General features: G+C 36.0%; 2 non-coding genes across 2 annotated transcripts; both read right to left on the bottom strand.

Annotated features, from left to right (window-relative positions):
• Nucleotides 1-6,559: 6,559 nt before the first annotated feature.
• Nucleotides 6,560-6,666, bottom strand: LOC113856899. The gene has a single exon (XR_003503071.1). It is a non-coding gene; the product is annotated as a small nucleolar RNA R71 (small nucleolar RNA).
• A 5,018-nt stretch (nucleotides 6,667-11,684) lies between these two features.
• Nucleotides 11,685-11,791, bottom strand: LOC113856893. The gene has a single exon (XR_003503065.1). It is a non-coding gene; the product is annotated as a small nucleolar RNA R71 (small nucleolar RNA).
• Nucleotides 11,792-15,222: the final 3,431 nt, after the last annotated feature.

The raw sequence follows: 15,222 nt of genomic DNA, 5'->3' as shown, positions 1-15,222 counted from the left end.
GAGTATTTCTGGTTGATCCAGCTTGGATGTTTCTGCTGGATCTCCTTCTTGGAGTGTTGCTAGCAGATCCAACCTGGTTCTTCCTGGAGGAGCCAACTGGTGTATTCATAGAGGTTCTGGCCATTTTTCAGTTTCTTGAGAGAAAGTGCAGAGAAATGAGGGAATGGGTAGCTGTTGCTAAGTTGACACCAGAGAGGAAATAAGAGCGTAGAGGAAACTCAGAAAGAAAAATGATTTAAGGGTAAAATGTATGCGTGTTCACTTTCTTTTTCATTTAAGGTCACGCATGGCCTGTGCTTATTTTTAAGAATAAAAGTGATCGTTATGTTGATAAAAAATATCTCAGCATTATCACTCTTATTCATAAGAGTGAACATTCTAGAGAGTGTATTTTTCAGAGTAAGGGGCACGTTATCACTATTGCTGGGAAAAGTGATAACGCGCAGCTATGTTGCAACTTTTGTTAATAAAAGTAATAACGCACAGAGGTCCAGGTTATACTTACCTGTGCGTAGTCACTTTTGCCAATAAGAGGAAGCGTTCTTGAACTGATGTTTCCCCATCTGCCTCTGTGTGATCACTCTTATCAGTAAAAGTGATTGTTCTAAAGGATTACCTCAAAATTCACTCTTTGTGTAGCTCATTCCCTGCAACATAGTGACTCGTTTCATTAATCAAACTTCTCTAAAATCTCAATTAGCTTACTTCTCACACTCTAATCCTTTCAATTTACTCTCACAACATCAAACCTCTAACCACTTATCAAATTCACCTCAGAAAACCAGGTGCAACAGAATGTAATTGCAAAAATTATAAAACATGAATATGCAGAATTCTAAAATTCAGAATTAACTAAAATTTAAAATTCCTAATCTGTATTCTAACAAAAGTTAAAGATCAGAAATTTAAAAGGGAATAGAGAAAAAAAAAATCCTAACGTATCTATGTGGTTATGCTGAGGAAAATGGATGTTCCAGCAATTATAACAATCCTTGCAGACCCTTTAAGCTTGTGCTTAACCTCATTTTTAGCCTCAGAGTGGAAGTTCCAGCAAAAGACTAGTTTCACTGTCAAGAGCAATTGCAAAGCAATCAGAAACTCAGATCATGCAGAAAATTAAAACTAAAAACAGAAATTGAAAAGAAATGAAAGGGAGAAAAAAGTGTGAGTTGCCTCTCACAAAGCGCTCTTTTAACGTCACTAGCTTGACGTTATTGATCTTTGATTCTAAGAGATGATTTTGCAGATAATGGCTCTTGCTCTATACTTACACATTTCCCCTTTTTCTTATCAACTTGCAGCTTTTCGTTTAATTCAGAACATGGTTGAAATAATAGTGGAGGAACTTCTAGCAACTTGATATACTTATTAATTTTCTTTCCCTCCTTTTCATTGTCTTTATATGTTACTGCAGCAAGTATTTCTCTTGTAACAAAATCATCCTTCTGTTTTTCCTGCTTGAAATTCTGTACTCTTTGAAGAAATCGAAACTTCTTGTGTTTAGCTTCATCTATTGGCTCAGGTTCATCTTCAAACAAACGGTTTTTGTTTTTTTTTTTGTTGTGTCTTACTGATGTCCTTTGGTTCTTCTTTCTTTAAAATCGTTAACTGCTCTTCCTTGCAATCCTCTTGTTGCTTATCTTGAATCTTTTTTTCTTCAGATTTATCTAATGCCTCATCTTTCTCAGCAGCTTTATGACTTGAAACTTCCACTTCACTCCTTGTACGGACAACTTGGCTTTGCTCTATTGTATTTACAATGGTATTGTTAGGTAATTTTTCATCATTCCTATTTAACAATTGCTCTGAAATTTGTCCTATGTGCTTCTCCATCTTCTTCATGGATGTATTTTGATTCTTAAAACTTGACTGAGTAAATTCCATGAATTGGAGCAAAGTTTCTTCAAGTTCATTCATTCTTTTTGAAAAAGTCTGTGAAGGCTGCAGTCCTCCTTGAGGTTGAGAATATGACACTTGAAAGTAAGGCTGTGAAGAATGAGGACTTGAGCAAGGTGTTGCTGCAGCTGACATTTGTTGATTCCAATCATAATATGACCGACTCATATTAGTTTGATATTGATATTCATGAGGAAAGTTATATTTAGATCTTTGAAAATTTCCTCCAAAATTGATTTCTTCTTGAAATTCTGGTGTAGTCACATCATATGTTTCATTCAAATCATTTTTACTGTAAAAATCACACACCAATGGGTTAGTTTGGACAACTCTAGCTTGAAAATTATTAATCAAAGCATTAAGAGTATCTGGTTCATAAGCTTCTGTTCTTGCAACTTGGCTTTGATAAAAATTCTGATACATGATGGTTGCCATCAAACTATAGAGCAACTTATTTTTTTGGTTTTTCCTTGCATACAAAAAGAAAGAAAACAAAAGTCTAATCAAATTTGTAACTAGGAAAAATGAAATATGAAATTATGCAGAAAATTACAAAACATAACATGCAACAAATATAGAAATTTATGGAGAAAAATAAAAAAAAACAAGATTATGCAGAAAAATGCAAAAGAAAATAGAAAAGTGATGAATCCATATTTTGACTGATATTTTAGTATAATTCTAACACAAATGATAAGAAAAATATATAAAGAAAGCAGAAAAACTTAGAAAAAGAGAAGGAATTGAATTTTGTTTACATATGTAGTTATTTTAGCAATTGTGAAATTTTTGCTTAGGAATTAAGTTTTTAATCTTGTTTTTGTAGGAATAAATTGAGCAAGGAGCATATTCATGGAAGTTTGATGACAAGGAAGAGGAAAGAAGCAAGTCTGGACTCCAAAAACTCAAGAATAAGAAATTGCAGACTGGGCGTGATCACTATTGTCAGTGAAAGTGATCACTTCAGAGCTCAAAGAAGAAGTGAAGCCTGGGCGTAACCACTATTGTCATCAAAAGTGATCGTTCCAGAGAGTCTTCAACTTGGCGAACTGCGCGTAGTCACTTTTATCAGAAAAAGTGATAACGCGCAACTACCTTGGCTCTGCGTTGTCACTTTTATCATCAAGAGTGATAGTTCCAGAGAGCTCTCAATATCAGGAAAATGCGCGTGGCCACTATTTCTAGGAAAAGTGTTAACGCGCAACCAAAAACTCTCTGCGTAACTACTATTTCTCATAAAAGTGATGACGTGAAGATCTGGGAAATTTTATAAATACCAGAAGCGATCCGGAAAAGGGGGATTCTGTTCATTTTCAGTTTTTTTTAGTTAGTTTATGGTTAGAGGAAGTGAGAGAGAGGAGTGGGGATTCAGATCTTGGAGCTTCACGAAGAGGAATTGGAGTGGAGCAAGCTTCCATGGTGTTCCTGAGTTTCTTCTTCTCTTCTTCTCTTTCTTTTTCTTCTTTTGCTGCCATGGCTGTGTAATTCGTTCATAGTTAGGGATTGTAGATCTGAAATGAACATGTTGAATTGATTTGGATCTGGATTTTAAGCTTTGGAATAGCTTGAGTGATTGATTCTGAACTTCACGTGTGAATTGAATGGAAATTTGATTAACTAAATTCAGAGGAACCTTTGTCAATGGAAATTGAATTTGTTCTTCAGATCTGAACCAATCACCGAGATTTTAGTTTTCTTAGGGATAAGGAACTTTGATCTTGCAATCTTTTGGTTTCTTACACTTAAAGCAACATTGAATTAAATTAGATCTAAGGAATTAGAATGGTTTAATTGAATGTTAGGTTCACTGAGTTAAGGAATTAACCTCTGAATAGTATAATGTGAAACTGATTGTCATTCTTTCCAAATGCTTGTTAATTCAGAACTTTATTGATTAAACATTGGAGTTTTGGTGAAGCAATTCCCTAGCTATGGTTTCTCCTTCTGTTATCACATAATTGTGTGTTCATTGTTTTGTTTTCTGCAAGTTCATTTTACTTTTCATTGTTCCAGTTTGCTGTTATTAGATGTTACCACTCTCCTTACAATTTCGAAAAAGCTTAAATGGTTATAATTCTATGAAGTGATACTTGAATCTAAATTCCCTGTGGAGACGATATTTGGATCTTAATTTTACTCATCACTTGCTGCAATCCTAGTGCACTTGCTAGTGTAGATTGCTAACAACAAGTTTTTGGCGCCGTTGTGATGAATTCACTTTTTATTATATTTTTACTTGCCTTTTTTATGCTTCTTGATAGAAAAAATGGACTTAGATAGTGAAAATAATATAGAAATCACATTTTGAATAAATATCATAGGTTTATTAATTTTTGGTTAATTTGCATTTAATTACATAGATATAGATTGCAATTTTAATTATCTTGATGATTTTGCAGAATGCTCAAGTTAAATTTGAGAAGTCTTGTTCCTTGGATGAAAGTTGCCCACAAAGTAGCCACTTTGAGGAGCAAAAGTAGCAACTACAGCAAGCCTGGCCATTAAAGGTCCCAAAGTAGTCACTTTGAGGAGCAAAAGTGGCAACTCCAGAAGCTCCAGGGACGCCAATTTTGAAGCATGATGCGCGTGGTCACTATGGGCTCTCAAAGTGGCTACGCGCATCCAAAGTAGCTACTTTCAAGACCAAAAGTGGCAACTTCAGAAGCTCCAGGACGCTGATTTTGAAGCCTTCCTGCGCGTGGTTACTATGGGCTCTCAAAGTAGCTACGCGCACCAAAGTAGCTACTTTCAGCACAAATAGTAGCAACTCCAGAGAAGCGGCATTCCTTCCATTCTGCGCGTGGACACTTTCAAGGCCCAAAGTGGACACTTTCAAAGGCAAAAGTGGACACTTTGGTGACATGTCATCCATTATAAATAGATTTTAGGAATTAGGGTACGGGACTTTTGACACTTTACACAATTTTCTTTGCCAAATTGGGATAATTTCTTACGACATTGGAGTCTTGGGTGACAGCCAAGGGTTCTCTATAGGTTTTAATTTCCAATTTCTCTTTTGATTTTTGTTGAATTTGCATTAATGATGTTTACGTTCTTGCATTTCTTTCTCTCTTTTGTGAAACCCATCCACATGAAGGGCTAAACTTCCTTGTAATTCCTAGTCAATGCACATGAATCTTGAATTCTTGGGATTAATTGCAATACAAATCTTTCTTTCCTTGAATTTATTAACCCCAATCTCTGAATGAAATGGAATTTGCATGAAGGGAACATTGCTTAATGAACCCTAATTTACCTAACGAAATTCTAATTCAAAATTGCTTAATTTTGGTTAATCCTTGAGGTTGCTTAATCTTAGGGATAGAGATTGGAGCCCATTAAGATGCTTAATTTCAATTGGGATGTTAAAGTTAGTCTTCACTTGTTAGATTAACTTAATTTAAGGGAAAGAAAGGGGATTATTGAATCATTTGGAAGAATAATGATAGAACTCATTGCTTGACTAGGGATTACTCATTTTAATTGATTGAATTTCATTAATTTACATTTCGTTCTTGTTTAAAATCAGGAAATTGACAAACCTCCCCCCAATTTACTTGCTTTAAAATACATGTTCACACTTGTTCGATGTATGTTCTCAACCAAAAATTCCTTGGAGACGACCTAGGATAACACCCTAGTACTGCATTCATTTCTTTGCATATTTGATGAGGATTAATGACAATCTTTTGCATGACGAGTAGCTAAATTATTGCCGGGGAATTTTGCATTTCAATATCATTAGTAGTAGAAAAGTAACTAGATTGAGCAATTAATTTGTTGCTTTGCTTTCAAATTGCTTTCTGCATAATTTTACTGCACCTTGTGTAATATTCTGCATAATATTTCTGTCTGCTGCATAGAATTTTTACATCTTTGTTATCTGCATAATTTCAGTGTTCATTGTTCTTCATAGTTGTAATTGTCATTCTGCATATTTGTACATGATTTTACAATTTTGCAACTGCTAGATTTAAGTTTCTATATGCTTTTACTGATAGATTTTGCATGAATTCTGTTGTACATTTCTGAATATCAATTGTGGTCTAATTTTGCTTCAACTGATTTGTATATGCGTGGTAAAAACAAGAATAAATCAATTCTGGTCTTTGATCCTGACATAGACATAACTTTGAGAAGATTGAGAAAAGAGTCTAGAGCAGAAAAAGCCATAGGGAGTGATAGTGAGTTAGAAGTTGTCCATTCTCCAGAATCTCAGAGTAATCCTAGAGTGAAAAGAACATCTACACCCTTAAGACAACCAAATCCAGCAATAGAAATGGCAGAACAGAACAGATTTAGAACATTAGGGGACTATGCTATTCCTAACATGCAAGGTTTTAACTCTTCTATAATTAGGCCAACTATTCAAGCCAACCATTTTGAGATTAAACCTGCCCTACTACATTTAGTCCAACAGGATCAGTTTGCTGGAGGAAATTCTGATGATCCTAACCTGCATATTTCAAATTTTCTGCAGCTATGTGACACCATAAGAATGAATGGAGTTAGTGAAGAAGCTATCAGATTAAGACTATTTCCTTTTTCCTTGAGAGATAGAGCAAAATGTTGGTTACAAGCTCAACCACAAGGAAGCATCACAACCTGGACAGAACTTGTGAATAAGTTTTTAACTAAGTACTTCCCTCCATCCAAAGCTGCTAAGTTAAGAGGAGAAATTACATCCTTTGTGCAGCAAGAAGGAGAATCATTGTATGAAGCATGGGAAAGATACAAAGAACTGCTTAGAAGGTGTCCACATCATTGTATTCCAGATTGGATGCAATTAGAGACTTTTTATAATGGGATGAATGCAGTAACAAGAACAATGGTTGATGCTGCTGCTGGAGGTTCATTAAATACAAAGTCCTTGGAAGAAGCTCAAAGGATTATTGACATGATGGCATCTTCAATGTATCAGAATTCAAACTCAAGGAACCAAGGAAGAAACTCTGGTCATGAAGCTAAAGTTCTGGAAACTTTTCTTGCACAAAATCAGCTACAAAATCAGTTGTTTTCAGAACAATTAGCTGCCTTAACACAACAAATCAACAATCTGCAAACAGGGAGTATGCCTACCAGTCAGCTAAGTTGTGACTTTTGTGGAGGAAACCATGCAAATGGTGCATGTGAGGCATCCACAAGTGAACCACAAGAGCAAGTGAATTATATGAATAATTTTCAGAGACCACAGCCATCATATCCCCCTGGATTTCAATTTTCGAATAATAGAACTCAGCAGTATTCTAATTGGAATAATCAATATTCTGTTGCAAAGAATTCTAATTCAAATTTGCCTTTTTCTAATGCAGGTCCAGCAACACAACAGCCTTATTTTCAGAGAAATTCGTCCACTCAACCTCAAGGAAATCAGAAATTTTCCAAGCCTATGAATGAGAGGTTGACTGAGATGGAAGAAACTATGCTGCAATTCATGAAGTTGACTCAAATAAGCTTCAAAAACCAAGAAGCTTCCATGAAGAAACTAGAGACACAGATTGGACAATTAGCTGAACAATTATCCAGCAGGGATGAAGGAAGATTTCCAAGCAATACAGTAATCAATCCTAAAGAGCAATGTCAAGCCATAACTACAAGGAGTGGAGCTGTAGTTGCGAGCCCTAAACCAGCAGAAAAGAAAGTAAATGATGTAGCAGAAAGAAACATTGAACAAGATCTGCAACAAGGAAATTTTAAGCTATTAAAGAAAGACCATTCAGAAGAAAAAGAAAAAGTTCCCATGAATTCTGAAAGGAAAACCAAAAAGCAACTCTTTGAGGAAGCTTGTAAGCCAATAGATCCAGAAAAATACAAGAGGCTGCCCTATCCTCAAAGAGTTCAGAATCCTAAACAAGAGGAACAATTTGAAAGGTTTATGAATGTCTTTAAGAAATTACAAATCAACATTCCTTTTGCAGAAGCTTTGGAGCAAATGCCCTCATATGCAAAGTTCATGAAAGAACTACTTTCCAGAAAAAGAAAGTTAGAACATGACAAAACAGTACCTTTGACAGAGGAGTGCAGTGCCATTCTCAAGAGAAAACTTCCTCAAAAGCTGAAAGATCTTGGATCATTTAGCATTCCTTGTGAAATAGGAAACTGCACTGTGGGAAGAGCATTGTGTGACTTGGGAGCAAGCATAAATCTGATGCCATTGGCTGTTCTGCAGAAACTTGGCATAGAGGAAGTGAAGCCCACCAACATTACACTGTAGCTAGTTGATAGATCATACACTTATCCATATGGAGTTGTTGAAGATTTATTAGTTAAAGTTGACAAGTTCATTTTTCCTGCAGATTTTGTAATTCTGGACATGGAGGTGGATTCTAACATTCCTTTGATCCTAGGGAGACCATTTCTTGCAATAGGGAGAGCTTTGATAGATGTGCAGAAAGGTGAACTTATGCTTAGAGTTCAAGATGCGAAGGTAGTGTTTAATGTGTTTGAAGCTTTAAAATATCCAATTGAAGATAGCACATGTATGAAGGTAGATATACTGGATGCTTTCATTACACAACACCATATTAATGAAATTGATGAACTTGCTGTGTTAGAAGAAATAATATCTGCAGGAAGCAACAAATCTGAACCTCTGCATGAAGAATACATTAAGGAAGTGCAGCAGCAACTAGAAGCTCTGCCAATTCGAAAATCTGCAGAAAATTCAATGAAGGAGAAGCTAGAAAAGGATGATAAAGAAGAGGAAAAGTAAAGGCTAGAACTGAAACAACTCCCTTCACACCTGCGGTATGCATTTCTGGATGAGAAACATGAAAATCCAGTCATCATCAATAACGAACTTAAGGAGGAACAAGAGGAAAAATTGCTCAGAATTTTGAGAGAACACAAATCTGCAATTGGATGGAGTATTGCAGATCTGAAAGGTATAAATCCTTCATTTCGTAAGCACAGAATTTTATTTGAAGAGAATTTTAAGCCTGTTGTGCAGCCACAAAGGAGGTTAAACCCAGCCATGAAAGAGGTAGTTAAAAAAGAGGTCATAAAGCTGTTAGATGCAGGAATAATATACCCAATTTCTGACAGCAATTGGGTAAGTCCAGTCCAAGTTGTTCCAAAGAAAGGTGGTATGACAGTTGTACCTAATGAAAAGAATGAACTTGTCCCTACTAGGACTGTGACTGGATGGAGAATGTGCATAGACTATAGGAAATTAAATGATGCAACCAGAAAAGATCATTTCCCACTACCATTTGCAGATCAAATGTTAGAAAGACTTGCTGGACATTCATTTTATTGTCTTCTTGATGGGTATTCAGGATATAATCAAATAGCTGTTGATGAATCCATATTTTTACTGATATTTTAGCATAATTCTAGCTCATTTAATAAGGAAAATATATGAAGAAAGCAGGAAAAACTCAGAAAAAGAGAATGATTGAAAGTTTTAATTCAATTTGTAGTTATTTTCGCATTTGTAGAATTTATGCTTAGTTCTTAAGGAATTTATCTTGTTTTGAAGGAATAAGCTGAGCAAAAGTCATGGAAATGGATCATCAATGGAAAGGAAGAGGAAGAATGGCAATGTTGGACTCCAAAATACAAGAATGATGGGATGTAGGCTGGGCGTGATCACTATTCTTAGTGAAAGTGATCATTCCAGAGCCTAAATGAGAAGAGGAGCCTGTGCGTAATCACTTTTAGTTACAAGAGTGAGCGTTGCCAGTGTGCGTTATCACTTTCGCCAGCGAAAGTGAACGTTCCAGAGAAGACTCTATTCCTGAGGAGCTGCGCGTTGTCACTCTCGCCAGCGAAAGTGAGCGTTCCAGAGGCACTTGTATCAGGACAGCTTGCGCGTGGTTACTTTTACTCACGAAAGTGATCACGCGCAGCCCTTGACCTCCTGCGTTGCCACTATTCTGAATAAAAGTGAATTTTCCAGAGAAGCCTTCAACCCTGCAAGTTGCGCGTGGTTACTCTTGCTCTTGAAAGTGAACACGCGCACTACATAAAGCTTCTACGTGGTTACTCTTGTGAAGAAAAGTGACAACACGCAGAAGTGGGGTTTCTATATATACATGATTGAAGCGCGAAAACCGGGATCGGTTGCTCATTTTCTGTTTTGTTAGTTAGAGTCTCGTTGAGAGAGAGTGGAGAGAAGACTGGGGTCGAAGCTTGAAGCTCCAAGAAGAGGGATCGGATTGGAGCTCGTGGCCATGACTGCTTTGCATTCCTCTTCTTCATCTTCTTCTTCTTTCTCTGTTTTTGTTGCAATGTGTGCTTAATTTCCCATAGTTAGGGGTTTATAGAACTCGAATTGATGTATTGATTCGACTTTATCTTCTGAACTTTAAGTTCTTGGATTAATTGAGTTGTTAATTCTGCTTTTCATGCAATCTTTGAATGGAAATTCATTTGATTAATCAAGAGGAATCTTTACCAATGGGAATTGGATTGTTTGCTCCGATCTGAATTGGCAACCAGAGTTTAGGGATTTCTTAGGGATAAGGAGACCTAATTCTGCAATCTTATAGTTCTAATTCTTAATGCAACCTGAAATTGAATCTCACCTAAGGGATTAGGGAGGTTTAGTGGATTGTTAGGGCAATGAGTTAAGGAATTAACCTTTGGCTAGATATATGTGAAACTGATTGTCAATTATTCAATTGCTTGAATGTTCAGAGGATTTAATTGGATTGATATTGATATTCTTGTGAAGTAAATTCCTAACTATCCTTCATTGCTATTTCATTTCATCACAAATCTTATACTTTGTTTCTCTGCAAGTTCTTTGCTTTAATTGCTTTGGTTTATTGCTGTTATATGTTACAAATCTCCTTCAAAAATTCGTATGGCTCAAATGGTTATAATTCTGTGAAGTGGTACTTGAAACCTAAATTCCCTGTGGAGATGATATTCTGATCTTAAATTTACTCATCACTTGCTGCAATCCTAGTGCACTTGCTAGTGTTAGATTGCGAACAACAAGTTTTTGGCGCCGTTGCCGGGGAAATTAGAGTTTCAATATCATTAGTAACATAAGAATAGCTAGATTGAGTATTTTGTTCTCTGAATTTCTATAGTAGTAGTCTGTAGTTAGACATTTTGTCCATTCTGCATAATTCTGCAACTTTTTAACTTGTGTTTCAATTACTTTTACTGATAATTACTGCATAATTTTCGGGGTGTAGTTCTGAATACTAACTTGTAGTTTACTTTTGCTTCATTTTGAATTGTATATGCGTGGCAAAAACGAAAACAAATCAACTCTAGTCTTTGATCCTGACATAGACATAACCTTAAGAAGATTGAGAAAAGAGTCTAGAGCAGAAAAAGCCATAGGGAGTGATAGTGAGTTAGAAGCTGTCCATTCTCCAGAATCTCAGAGTAATCCTAGAGTGAAAAGAACACCTACATCTTTGAGACAACTAAATTCAGAAATAGAGATGGCAGAACAGAACAGATTTAGAACATTAGGGGACTATGCTATTCCTAACATGCAAGGTTTTAACTCTTCTATAATTAGGCCAACTATTCAAGCCAACCATTTTGAGATTAAACCTGCCCTACTACATTTAGTCCAACAAGATCAGTTTTCTGGTGGAAATTCTGATGATCCTAACTTACATATTTCAAATTTTCTACAGCTATGTGACACCATAAGAATAAATGGGGTTAGTGAAGAAGCAATCAAACTGAGACTATTTCCTTTTTCCTTGAGAGATAGAGCAAAATGCTAGTTACAAGCTCAACCACAAGGAAGCATCACAACCTGGACAGAACTTGTGAATAAGTTTTTAACCAAGTACTTCCCTCCATCCAAAGCTGCTAAGTTGAGAGGAGAAATTACATCCTTTGTGCAGCAAGAAGGAGAATCATTATATGAAGCTTGGGAAAGATACAAAGAACTGCTTAGAAGGTGTCCACATCATTGTATTCCAGATTGGATGCAATTGGAAACTTTTTATAATGGGATGAATGCAGTAACAAGAACAATGGTTGATGCTGCTGCTGGAGGTTCATTAAATACAAAGTCCTTGGAAGAAGCTCAAAGGATTATTGACATGATGGCATCTTCAATGTATCAGAATTCAAACTCAAGGAATTAAGGAAGAAACTCTGGTCATGAAGCTAAAGTTCTGGAAACTTTTCTTGCACAAAATCAGCTACAAAATCAAATGTTTTCAGAACAATTAGCTGCCTTAACACAACAAATCAACAATCTGCAAACAGGGAGTATGCCTACCAGTCAGCTCAGTTGTGATTTTTGTGGAGGAAACCATGCAAATGGTGCATGTGAGGCATCCACAAGTGAACCACAAGAACAAGTGAATTATATGAATAATTTTCAGAGACAACAACCATCATATCCCCCTGGATTTCAATTTTCGAATAATAGAACTCAGCAGTATTCTAATTGGAATAATCAATATTCTGCTGCAAAGAATTCTAATTCAAATTTGCCTTTTTCTAATGCAGGTCCAGCAACACAACAGCCTTATTTTCAGAGAAATTCGTCCACTCAACCTCAAGGAAATCAGAAATTTTCCAAGCCTATGAATGAGAGGTTGACTGAGATGGAAGAAACTATGCTGCAATTCATGAAGTTGACTCAAATAAGCTTCAAAAACCAAGAAGCTTCCATGAAGAAACTAGAGACACAGATTGGACAATTAGCTGAACAATTATCCAGCAGGGATGAAGGAAGATTTCCAAGCAATACAGTAATCAATCCTAAAGAGCAATGTCAAGCCATAACTACAAGGAGTGGAGTTGTAGTTGCAAGCCCTAAACCAGCAGAAAAGAAAGTGAATGATGTAGTAGAAAGAAACATTGAACAAGATCTGCAACAAGGAAATTTTAAACTATTGAAGAAAGACCATTCAGAAGAAAAATAAAAAGTTCCCATGAATTCTGAAAGGAAAACCAAAAAGTAACTCTTTGAGGAAGCTTGTAAGCCAATAGACCTAGAAAAATACAAGAGGCTACCCTATCCTCAAAGAGTCCAAAATCCTAAACAAGAGGAACAATTTGAAAGGTTTATGAATGTCTTTAAGAAATTACAAATTAACATTCCTTTTGCAGAAGCTTTAGAGCAAATGCCTTCATATGCAAAGTTCATGAAAGAACTACTTTCCAGAAAAAGGAAGCTAGAGCATGACAAAACAGTACCTTTGACAGAGGAGTGCAGTGCCATTCTCAAGAGAAAGCTTCCTCAAAAGTTGAAAGATCCTGGATCATTTAGTATTCCTTGTGAAATAGGAAACTGCACTGTGGGAAGAGCATTGTGTGACTTGGGAGCAAGCATAAATCTGATGCCATTAGCTGTTCTGCAGAAACTTGGAATAGAGAAAGTGAAGCCTACCAACATTACACTGCAGCTAGCTGATAGATCATACACTTATCCATATGGAGTTGTTGAAGATTTATTAGTTAAAGTTGATAAGTTCATTTTTCCTGCAGATTTTGTAATTCTGGACATGGAGGTGGATTCTAACATTCCTTTGATCCTAGGGAGGCCATTTCTTGCAACTGGAAGAGCTTTAATAGATGTGCAAAAAGGTGAACTTATGCTTCGAGTTCAAGATGAGAAGGTAATATTTAATGTGTTTGAAGCTTTAAAATATCTAGTTGAAGATAATACATGTATGAAGATAGATATACAGGATACTTTCATTACACAACATTATATGAAAGAATTTGATGAAATTGCTGTGTTAGAAGAGATAATATCTGCAGGGAATGACAAATCTGAAACTCTGAATGAAGAAGATATCATGGAAGTGCAGCAGCAACTAGAAGCTCTGCCAATTCAAAAACCTGCAGAAAATATAGTGAAAGAAGAGCTGAAAAAGGATGCTAAAAAAGAAGAAAAGCAAAGGCTAGAACTGAAACAACTCCCTTCACACTTGCGGTATGCATTTCTGGATGAGAATCATGAAAATCCAGTCATCATCAATAATGAACATAAGGAAGAACAAGAGGAAAAATTGCTCAGAATTTTGAGAGAACACAAATCTGCAATTGGCTGGATTATTGCAGACCTGAAAGGTATAAATCCTTCATTTTGTAAGCACAGAATTTTATTTGAAGAGAATTTCAAACCTGTTGTGCAGCCACAAAGGAGGTTAAACCCAGCCATGAAAGAGGTAGTTAAAAAAGAGGTCATAAAGCTGTTAGGTGCAGGAATAATATACCCAATTTCTGACAACAATTGGGTAAGTCCAGTCCAAGTTGTTCCAAAGAAAGGTGGTATGACAGTGGTACCTAATGAAAAGAATGAACTTGTCCCTACTAGGACTGTGACTGGATGGAGAATGTGTATAGACTATAGAAAATTAAATGATGCAACTAGAAAAGACCATTTTCCACTACCATTTGCAGATCAAATGTTAGAAAGACTTGCTGGACATTCATTTTAATGTTTTCTTGATGGGTATTCAGGATATAATCAAATAGCTGTAGATCCTTTAGATTAAGAGAAAACTGCATTTACATGTCCATTTGGAGTCTTTGCATATAGGAGAATGCCATTTGGTTTGTGTAATGCCCCTACCACTTTCCAAAGATGCATGCTTTCTATTTTTTCTGATATGGTAGAAAACATCATAGAAGTGTCATGGACGATTTCTCTGTTTTTGGTGATTCTTTTGATGATTGTTTAGCTAATCTATCCACTGTTTTGCAGAGATGTCAAGATACTAACCTTGTGTTAAATTGGGAGAAGTGTCATTTCATGGTACAAGAAGGCATTGTCCTTGGTCATAAAATTTCAGAGAAAGGAATGGAGGTGGACCAAGCTAAAATAGAAGTCATTAGTAAATTGCGTCCACCTGTCAATGTTAAGGGAGTTAGAAGTTTTTTAGGACATGCTGGTTTTTATAGAAGATTCATAAAAGATTTTTCCAAGATTGCTAAACCCTTGAGTAATTTACTTGCAAAAGATGCAGATTTCATATTTGATGATAATTGTTTGCATGCATTTTCTGTTTTAAAAGAGAAACTGATTTCTGCACCTATTCTTGCAAAACCAGATTGGAAATTACCTTTTGAACTCATGTGTGATGCAAGTGATAGTGCAGTGGGTACTGTTTTAGGACAGAGGAAAGATAGGAAATTACATGCTATCTATTATTCAAGCAAAGTGTTAAATCCTGCACAAGTGAATTACACAACAACAGAAAAAGAACTTTTAGCTGTTGTACATGCTTTTGATAAGTTCATATCATATTTAATGGGTTCAAAAGTTGTTGTATACACTGATCATGCTGCTCTTAAATATCTTTTGACAAAACAGGATGCAAAGCCGAGATTATTAAGATGGATTCTACTCCTCCAAGAATTTGAGCTAGAAATCAAAGACAAGAT

The sequence above is a fragment of the Abrus precatorius genome, unplaced genomic scaffold (assembly GCF_003935025.1).
Source record: "Abrus precatorius isolate BTA unplaced genomic scaffold, Abrus_2018 Scaffold12, whole genome shotgun sequence".
NCBI classification, from domain to species: domain Eukaryota; kingdom Viridiplantae; phylum Streptophyta; class Magnoliopsida; order Fabales; family Fabaceae; genus Abrus; species Abrus precatorius.
Note: the sequence above shows the minus strand (reverse complement) of the source record. Positions and strands in the feature narration are given on the sequence as shown.